Source organism: Gossypium hirsutum, chromosome A07, assembly GCF_007990345.1.
Source record: "Gossypium hirsutum isolate 1008001.06 chromosome A07, Gossypium_hirsutum_v2.1, whole genome shotgun sequence".
In the NCBI taxonomy this organism is placed as follows: Eukaryota; Viridiplantae; Streptophyta; class Magnoliopsida; order Malvales; family Malvaceae; genus Gossypium; species Gossypium hirsutum.
Window position 1 is genome coordinate 8,997,856 of NC_053430.1, and position 11,048 is coordinate 9,008,903.

The 11,048-nt window shown below is 29.5% G+C and overlaps 1 long non-coding RNA gene across 1 annotated transcript; it reads left to right on the forward strand.

Moving 5' to 3' along the window:
- On the forward strand, window positions 1-1,276 carry LOC107926609 (uncharacterized). Its single transcript, XR_001692218.2, has 2 exons — window positions 1-671; window positions 980-1,276. It is a non-coding gene; the product is annotated as an uncharacterized lncRNA (long non-coding RNA).
- Window positions 1,277-11,048: the final 9,772 nt, after the last annotated feature.

The following is an 11,048-nucleotide window of genomic DNA, read 5'->3' on the forward strand; positions in this document are numbered from 1 at the left end:
TGACAAGTAAATTTGAAAATATTGCAAAGAATGAAAATATGAGCTGAAATAGCAAAAGTGTACTTAATCGAAGTGAAAATAAAACTGGAAGGATAATTCACGAATAGAAGAAAAGCCAAAAGACGAATTTAAGGATAAAAGCTTGATATACACAAATGTTCAAGGACTAAAGCGAAAATTGTCCCCGAATTTTAAAATGCAACATTTAATCGTTGATTAAATTGGGACTATGTACAAATCTTAGGAATAAATTAAAAAGCGAAAGGGAATAAAAGGGGTTTCAACTGAATTATGGCACGAGCAGAAGGGGCTTAGTACGCCATTGTCCCTTCCAGACCTAACACGCGGATCTGAATCATGCGTGGGTCGGGTCATCGGGTGAAGGCCACCATTCGACGTAGTATTTGGACCACCAAAAATTGGTCAAAACGGCGTCGTTCTTTCGCTCTCTTATAAAGCTAACATTACCTTCCTTCAGCCGAACCCTAACCATGCCCTAGCCTCCCCCTTTTCAACAGCCGCACTTTTCATTTTCCCTCAAAAACACCAGCACTCTGCAAGGTATGGTGACCGGCGCTCCAAGCTTCAAAGTACGGCCCGTTTTAGCCACAGACCCCCCCTCTAACTCCGATTACGACAAAGTGAAAGGGGACCGACGGCCTAGCAGTGAGGTAAGTCCTTCGTTTTATTTTGTTATGCTAAGAAAAAAGACAAAATAAAAAAAGGAATGGAACTGATAAAAAAAGAAACAAGGCGCTTCAAATCACCTTTTCGATTGCTCTTTTTCTTTGTATTTGATATGCCAAATGTGTGTCTGTATTGCTTTCTAATGCGATTGCGCGTAAATATTACAATGAACAAAAGCTTTGGCTTTATAGCCGAAACAGAAATAAGAAAGATCCAAAATAAAATAATAATAATAAATCAATACGAATTCTCCTTTTCGTATTTGCTGTTGTGGTTTTGTATTTACTCGCAGGTACGGAGTCTGCTGGCATGTGTACGGAGGTACGGGCATGGCGTACAAGGGCTGTGGCGTGGCTGCTGAAACGTTGGGGCATATGGAGGCATGGAGGCTGGGGCTTGGTGGACCTGCTAGGGTTTCTGTCTTGGTTTCAGTATTTGGGCCGTTTGGGCTTGTAACAAGTTTGGGCTAGGGCATTGGTTATTGGGCCATGTAATTGGACTTGTTATTAGATTTAAGTTTTGGTCTTGTATTAATTTTGGGTTTTGGACTGTAAAAAAGGATATTTAATGGACTGTGGTTTTTTATTTATTTATTTATTTTATATTTATATATATGTTTGGGGTTTTTTAGCGGGCCCGGGCCAAAATTGTTCACTACAGCTACTATTTCAACTATGAAAGTAAAAGTGCGTAAAATATAAAAATGATCATCAAAATTATGCAATTCGACCTTAATCTATGCAGGTCTTTATCCATAACAATGATTCACTATCTTCCTCACAGTGCAACTAATTTTTTACATCCTAGTATTGGTCTAACACTCATCAATTTAGAAATCTCATTGTTGTACAAAGACTAGATCACTCTCCCACTAAGTTTCCCTCTCGAAAGTTTAGTTTTGCAATCTAGAGACTCTCTTGATAGCTTACAGAAGCAATGCACACATAAAATATTCCTCACTTGAACAAATTTGTGCTCTCTTAATCTCTCAATTACTTTCGGTTACCTTTAACCTAGACAAAACTTAAGTTTATGTAGTACTTAAGTTTTGTTTACATAAGAGTCCTATTCTAATCATTTGTCTATAAAGTAAAGCTAAAAAATAAGCATAGGATAATAATTCCATAAGAGTCTTAGTGTAATCCAAAGTCTTCAACTTAATTTGTTCTGCAAAAAACCAATCTTCAAGTCTTCAACATTAACTCAATTGGTTTTTTTCATATTCCGGGCTTTAACTTGTCCAAATATTTTCAAAACAAATAGTCCAATATTTTCTTTTTGTAAAATTTGTTAACTCTGTAAATAGACAAATATGACAATAAAATAATGCATCAAATTGTGGGCACTGTTTCAGCCACAAAAAAATTGTCACAAAATTCACCTTACCTTCAAACCTATCAACATGTTATTGTTATACAATTTTACGGTAAATTACACCTTTGATTCATAACAATTTTGACACTATTCTTTCTTGCTATTCGTATATTGCGATTAGTTACTTTATATTAATCAATAAGTTAATTATAATTTGAAACGTTGCACGGTAAAATCAAAACAAAGCAATTAAGATACAATACAAAATAAAAGAGTAATAAAGATTTTAGGGTTTGGTTGGTAGAGTGGAAAAACAATTGAAAGGATGAAAAATTGAAGGGTTAGAAAACTAGAAGGATGAAAACCAAATTTTTTTTTCATAAGTATGCTTAGTAGGAGAGAGAGAAAAATAAAAAGAAAGTAAAACATTTGAAAATGCATTCTTTTGAATTAACTTGCACATCTCTCTCATCATTCCAATTTGAAATGATTAATTTTTATGCATTATGATAAAAAATGATCTTCTCTCCTATTTTTTTCCTCACTTTTTTTCAACCAAGCACATTCAAAATTTATTTTTATTATTCTATTTTTTTCACTCCCTCATTTCATCTCCATTTTTCCTCCCAATTAAACACATCCATATAAATGATGATGGAAAAAATTTAGAATGTAAAAATTGTTATATGCATCTCCTTTGTTTATGTGTGAAATATATATATATTAAGAAATATAGTAATTAAGTATAAAAGATTTTTGTACCGAAACATGTGACTTATAATATAAACTTTGTTTTTTTTTTTGGTTAAAGATTGAATTGACTACCAATTAATTTGGGATTCAATGACCAAAAGGATGAAATGTATGTGAGATTTAATTACAATAAGTTTAGGGTAATTTACTAAAGTAAATGATCTGAGCTGATTTCAAGAATCTATGATTTCCTGTATCTAATAATAGTAATTTTATTGAATCTAATTTTTTAAATTATTGTATTAATGGTTATAAAGGAATAATAATTGGTGAATCGGCTTTCTTTGCCATATTTACATAAATTAAAATTATATTTCGAGTGAACCCCATGTCATAGTTTGATGGTTAAGGGTGTTCATCGTTATAAGTGTGGTCTAGATTCGAGTTGTGCTAGTCGCATTAATTATTCAGGTCTTACTCTATTATTGTAATCCCATGCACAACCCATGATATATGTTCATATTAGTAAAGTTAATTTTTGATAATTTTTCTATCTATTTTGAGGTGGTTTGATAAATAAAAAAGAATAATAATTAAAAAAGACGAAAAAATTAAATAAAGTGCTAAAATAATTTTTTTTAAAGTTGGAAGAAAAAAATCTATGTTACTTTTTCTTACTCAATCCTAACATCATAATTTTTATGGCTTGAAGGACAAGCTTTAATTAAGGGGAATGATGGTACAAATTTATAAATTTATAGATGAGTAGTTTTGGGTGTAACATATCAGTTAAACTGATAAGATGGACTAAATAAACTAAAATAATTTGGTTTATTTAATTATTTCGCCACTTATTTTATTAATTAAATAAATTGATTAAACATTAAACTCAATCCAATATTTAAATACACCCACTTACTTTTATATAAATCAACTCAAATATTAAATAATTCAACCCAATTAATTACTCAATTAGAAAATAGCTCAATTAATTAAATATAAATAATCTAATTAATCAATTTGAATAAATAATCCAATTCAATTAATTACTCAAATATAAAATTAAACACTCAAACATAAAATAGCTCAGCCCAAGCTAATTCAACTAATTAATTAATTCTACAAATACATCTTAAAAACCTTAAAAAAAAATAACTCAACCAAACTAAAATTTTTTTTCAATTAATTTGCTTTTGGATCTAAATTCGGGAGTGCAATTTTCGGCTTTAATTAAAAACTAACTCGGGTCAGGTAGGTTGATCGGTTTTGACCTAAGTTTAATCGTTTGATTATCAATTTTTGAATTGCAAAACCAAACAGACAAAAGAATTTAATTTAATTTATATTATTTTTAAATTAGTTATAATATATTTATATTTATAATATATAATAAATATATAATCATATAAACCAAATTCAATAATCCAAGATCAATTAACTGAAGAACCAACTAAACTGGTCGAATCAAAGTTAATTCGTTTGATCGGTTTTCTCAACTGAAGTTAATTGGATCGGTTTTCTCATATTAAAATTGATTAAATCAATTAAAAAAATGACTAAACCGATGAATTAAATCCATAAATTTAATTTAGTTGTTTAGGTGATTTAATTGATTTATTAAAAAAAATTATAAGTAAAAACCAAATGGATGAAACCAATGAAATATAGTGTAGCAAAAGATAAAAGAAAAGAACCCCACCTAATAATTAAAGTGTTTACTATCTTAAGTGTGGTTTGAGTTCGAATTGTTTAGAGCATTATCCTCCACTTGTAATTAAATATTAAAAATATATATATAGAAGAGGAGAATTTAATTAGTTAGGTGCGGCTTAGTTAAGGAATTTGCTCAAAGGTTTCAAATCAGTCATTTACACTAATTTGGTGAAGTTGTTGCTGATTTGATTGAGCTAATAATTTAGGCAAGTGAGGGATCAACAAGTCAACCCATTCGCTTCATCTTTTCCATGTGATGTCCATTCAATAATCAACCTACGTTTTCTCAAATCTCAATAACCAATTTTCTATATTATTAGGAAATGTCTTCTTACTAAATTCTAATTACATCATTACACTATCTTATTATATCAATTAAGTTCTTTTATTATTAAAATTATTAGTTCAACTGTTAAATAATATATCAACTAATAAAAAAATTTATATTTGAATTAAAATTTTTCCTTTTACAATAACTAAGAAAAAAGTAAAAACACATTTCCCTCCGCATTATTACTTAAATAAGTTCAGATGTATCATTTAAAAGTTAAATTAATAATTTTAGTAATATAATAATCTAATTAATATAACTAATGTAATATAATTAACTCAATAAAAATAAACATATAATTTACTATGTTAAAAAAAACCCCCACCGACTAAATATTTCATTTTTTCCTTCCCCCCCCCCAACAACAAGCTGTTGGTGGTGCAGCATTAGTTATCGATAATCAAGGAAATCAAATCACTCTATGCAGGGTACAACCACACTAACGTACATTCTCCTTAGGAGTCGTTTTCTTCTCCTTAGGCAGATTCTCTCCTAAAGTTTTAACATATAGAGTAGCAAGTGCTCATCTCATAATTATTCTCTACTTACATAAATCAAACATATTTTCTGGTCAATTATAATTAACCATTGCTATTGATAGTAGGGGTGTAAATAAGGAGTGGTCTTGTCCTCCCCAGTAAAAAGAATAGTAAAAATGTATTTTAATTGTTTTGAAGTTTACAAAATTATAAGTTAGTATAACGATAAAATTATACTTTAACCTCTCAAAAATTTATAATTCATCTTTGGCCTTCCCTAAAACAATTTTTTTGACTTTATCCATGATAGATGACAGATACCATAGTTTCGATCCGAAAAAAAAAATTCAAATATTCTCTTAAAATTTAACTTTGTTAATTTCTTTTATATAAATTATTGAATCGTTAATTTTTTGTAAATTCTTGTAAAATAATATTAAATGTAGACAAATTATAATATTTTATTTTTTTAAAATTTCTCAATTAACATCTGGTCATACAAAGCATGCCGGTGACCGATAAATTAAAGGTACCGGAGATGGATGGAAAGTGTAATTTGTGAGAGATGGATGGGATGAGAGAAAGATAGAAAGTGCTCATTTGTAGATTAACTACAGATCAAATCAACATAATCCAACTGAACTTTATATTGTTCTTCATTAACTAAACATTTATTAATTCTTTCATTTTCTTGAAAATAAGATGAAGGAGCTGTTCCTCCACTTACAGTCATACAAGATGGAAACTGATGAAAAATCAACTGACGAGGAAATTCTAGGGTTTTTGAAAGAAACTAAAAGAAAAGCATAAAGGATCAAATTGAGAAGAGAGTAATGATTTTGTCCTTGAATGAAAATTTGGCCAAATTGCGCATAACATGGATGTGGGATCCTTGCCTTAAAAACCCACGTGACAAACAAAACAGAAAAGGAAATTTTATGAAAAAAAAACAAAAACAAATGAGATAGATAATTTGAAAGAGAAGAATGATAACAAAATTAAATAAATATAAAAGAGACAGATTTGTTCTATGAAACACCTAATTAATTTATGGACTTTGGATGATTATGAAACATTTAACCGAAGGATTCACCCGTCAACAACACAAGAATCATTAACTGCCAAATAAACTTGTTTTATGTAAATCAACAAGGTTTTTGGGCATAATGGAAGTTTAATTTTTTTTTAAACAAAGTCTTGTGATATTTATAACAATAAACTCTTAATCGAAATCATATATGTGCTTTTTATGAGATAGTCTAAGTCAATTTTGACTTTCAACCGAATGATATTTTCTATTATTTTCGAACTTAAATTACTTTGAGTGTGAGTTTAAACAAATCAAACCAAGAACACAAAATGAAAACTTTTCTTAACTTTCAATGGGAAAGCTAATTCTTTCTATAACCGAAAATTATGCATTTTTTTTTCAGAAAATAGAATTCTAGGCCAAATTCACAAAATTTGGTACCAAATTTATTAAATATCTTGAACATTAGAACATTCTTCTTGAAGTATCAACTTTATTAAATACATCTTTAAGGAGTTGATATGATAAAATTAAAATAGCACGTGCTTGAAATTATTGTCGAAGCTTCTTGGTAGCTACATCCAATGTGAATTCTATCTTTTCCAATCCAATGTAATTGAGCTCATCATTCTCTACAACCCTATTCACATAGTAGACCACAATCTGGCAACCTTCATCTTCCTTGATTACAGTTGCTATTGTCTCCTCTAATGTGACCTAATAAACTTTTAATTAGTCTCCTAGTAGTGGTGATGCTAGTAATGAAGAAAACTTAGGTACGCATTCAATTGTTTCAAATGCTTTTTGACAATCATCATTCAATTAATAACAAGGATCATAAAACTTTGAAAAATGGCAAGCACTTGTATGTTGGTTCTGACACAAATCTATCAATGCTACAACATTTCTAGTTAAGTGATGCATTTCCTTGGTATTCTTATGAGAATTCATATTCAATATTGCGTGAATTTTTTCTAGGTTCACCTTAATAACCCTGTAGAAATCATAAAAACAAGGAACTTTCCTACTTCCATAAAAAATGTAGACTTAGATGATGCAGAACCCATGATTCGAGAAAACCTCAAATCTCCAAGTTTAGCAAATTGGAAAAAAATATGTTTGTGTTAAAACAACACGATAATTTAGTGTATACCACCTCTTATTAACTTGTTACTAGAAACAATGATATTCGGATAGTCTATCTTACAATACCATCTCTAATAAAGTTGTAACTAGAAACAACGATAATCGAGCAACACCCTATACCACCCTTAGATAGCATGTACCTAAAAACAAAGATAACAAAAAAAAAATTAACAAGGTAAATCATTCAGCCTCGAAAAGAAAGAATAAAGGCCAAATTTTATTAAGCTCAAATATCCCTATTTACAGTGGTCGGCCAATCCAAGTATTTATATGCCTTTCAATATGCCAAAGTTCAAAAAAAAAAATATAAATTCCTAAAGACCAATTGAAAATTCAATTTTACAAGTCTTATATAATTAAATCTCTAAATATCATAAAACTCCAATTAAACTATCCTAACCAACCATAATTAAGGAGTTTTATTTACAGTATATCTCTCTAATTAAATATAAAAACTCTTTGAAATAATAAGAGTTCCAAACTGACTAGACACCTAGAGTTTTTAAAAAATTTCCTCAAATATTGTCTACTATCTTATTGCAACTTTCAACTCTTATGTTGTCTTTGTTGATGCTCGTCCAATTTTCATAGATGCAAATTTGCAAACTTAAAATGTACTAAAAACAATGAGATGTTTTTTTTATATATATTTTTCTTTTTATTCACAACTACTAAATAAAACAATAAAAAGATAATTGTTTTAAACACTTAAAACTAAAACTATGATACTAATGATGTGAAACCCAAGATCTAAGAAAACCCCAAATCTCTAAATTTGGCAAATTGGTAAAAGAAAAAACATGCCAGTGTATAAAAAGAAGAAGATAATTTATCTTGCACTATACCTGTAGTGAACTTGTAATTAGCAACAATGATAACTAGATAAGTAAGCTTGTGGTCGTGCATGTGTTTCCTTTTGATATGTAAGATATTGAAGGTGCCAATAATAAGGATTAATGAACTAGAATAAAATTCGTAATTAATGACCACAAAAAGGTCAAGCTTGATATTCATGTTCAGTTGCTTCATATTGATTACATGCATTGAATGACATTTCAGCATTTGGATCATGTTGTTATTGGAAACTGTGAAGAAACCTTTTTTTTTGAGACATGACTCATACAATGCCAAATTGTTGATACAAACTAGGGAGATGGTGGTTAGTGGTGGTTCACACGAAGGTGTTGAGAGTAGAGAAGATTAATTTTGGGGACCAAGGATGAGGGTCAAAGGTTCTCTAAACCATTTGTCAAAGATTAGGTTTGAAATGTGTGTCTTGAGAGAATACGGTTAAAGAGAGAGGCTAGCGTAAGGTTTAATTAGTTCTAGGGGCCAATGGATAGGTGTCTTGCTAGGAAAAGTGGTAAGTTAAGTCATGGTCGCCCTCCAACACTTGCATTTGTATATGATTGGATGGTTTATTGTCTTGCTGAGGGGGCTTCTAGTGGAATTGATGTAATTTAGCATTTGTCCACATGTTATACATGTAAGAGATTGATACGGTGATTGTATGTCAATTTTTTGAAGTAGTCCCATTTAAGCATGGTGATCCTTTAGTTATGAGTTGGACAAACTCCTTTTTATTTTCCTTTTTAGTTCGGGCAACTGATTTGAGCGAAATAATTTTATATAACATCTACATATATTTATATACATATATAGTATACGAAAATATAAACCTTTTTCATTCTCTATAATTATATTTTTTTTAGTGATGAAATATTTCATCACATTTTATGATTTTTATTTATAAAAGTAAAATAGGAAAATACACAAGTTTTAAATTAAATCTATTAGAAGATACCTTCGGTTCGCTTTAGAAAAATAATTTTGGATGTAATATATATATTTCAATAAAGAGGATTACTATGTGAAATTATGGAAAATATTAAATTAATTGAGACACAACATTAACATAAAAAAAGTATTATTTTAAGTAAAGTATATAAAAATAATATGAATATGACACATATGTGAACATGTCAAAATATATGTAAAAGAAATTATTAATGTGTTATAAATTTATATAACACTCCAAACATATGCAAAATAACACAAGCACGAAAATGATATGGAAAATAAAATGAACATTCCATGAATGCATGACACAAAAATATATGCAAACACACCAAAGCATACTAATGTAATGAATTGAGACATGAAATAATATTAACATAAAAAAACAAAATAAATGTGATACCAATTACGGAATATGTTAAAAAGATTTAATTAATTCTCACGCATTTATTATTATTTTGAGTAAAAGTATTATAAAGGTCTTTATATTAAGAGTTAGATTATATTTTTATTTTTTTATCCAAAAAATGACAATTTAGTCATTGTACATTACATTAAAGAGCAAATGTGTCCTTTTTATTAAAATTTCATCTATTTCTATTGTTAAAACTAGTCTTTGTACATCAATAAAAGGTATACATATGTAACTGTTTGATTATTCCTCGACTACACCAAGTTTTAACAATAGAAATAGATGAAAATTTTAACATAAATAATCAATTTACTCTTTAATTTAATGTACAAAAATTAATTTACTCGTTTCTTAAGCAAAGAGACAAAATATAACCTAATGATCTCCCTTAGGCATTTATCAATTTCTTTTCTTAATTGTCTCACGACAAAATTAACCAAAATTTATAATTCAAGCCTTACGTATATTTGGGGTCAGCTTTTACAATTGGTATTACGATCCCTGTAAAATTATGTGGATAAGAAAAAGAAATAATCATTTAAAAAAATAAAAAAGGAAAAAGGAAAAGAAAACATTACTTGCTACACATCTAATGTTCGAATCATGGCAAGATTGCCTATAAAATTGTTGCATCAAGCGGGTAAAATAGGCAGAGAGGAGCAGTACAAAAATAGCATAGCCCCCAATCAAACTTTAATTTTGTCTGCGTGCTACAGCGATCCATTGACCCCCTTTAAAGCTGATGGCTTTGGGCATAACATGTGTGGAATAATGATGGGAAAGAAGGGCATGTGAAGCTACAAAGATAAGTGCTTCTCAAACGAGTGGCAATGTGATGATAGATGTAGTCATGTTGGGAAACCATTGGGACCCTTTTGGTTTGCCATTTCACAACCACCATCGTTGAGGAGTCAACTTCATTGCTCTCTTTTACTCCATCAACTCCCCAGCATTGCCCATCATTTCTTAAAGTGAAGGATAGAAAATTTTTGCCCATTGTCCTCCAAAAGAAGACGTGATTGCCACGGTTTCAAACTAAAGAAGAAGAAAAACAAAAATTCTTTTCACATTAAAAATATTATATATCAAATAAATATTTAAATGTCTATTGTGATGCTGTTTCAACAGAAGAGGGAGATGGATGGAGATGTGTTGTCGGTTCACCCAAGTAGACGGAAAGCCGTAATAGAGAAAGAGGGGGGTATATGGAGGATTGAAATACCTTGTGGAAGCATTGTATTGGTAAACAAGTCATCTCATTGTCTCTTAGTGAAGGCAATGACGTAACCACGTAGGACTGTAATGGGTAAAAATAACATGAAAACATATATTAGGAGTCAGATTACATTTTGCCCATTTTATTAAAAAAATAGATAAATTAGTAATTACATATTAAATCAAAAAACAAACTGGTCATTTCTGTTAAAAATTACATCCATAACTAAC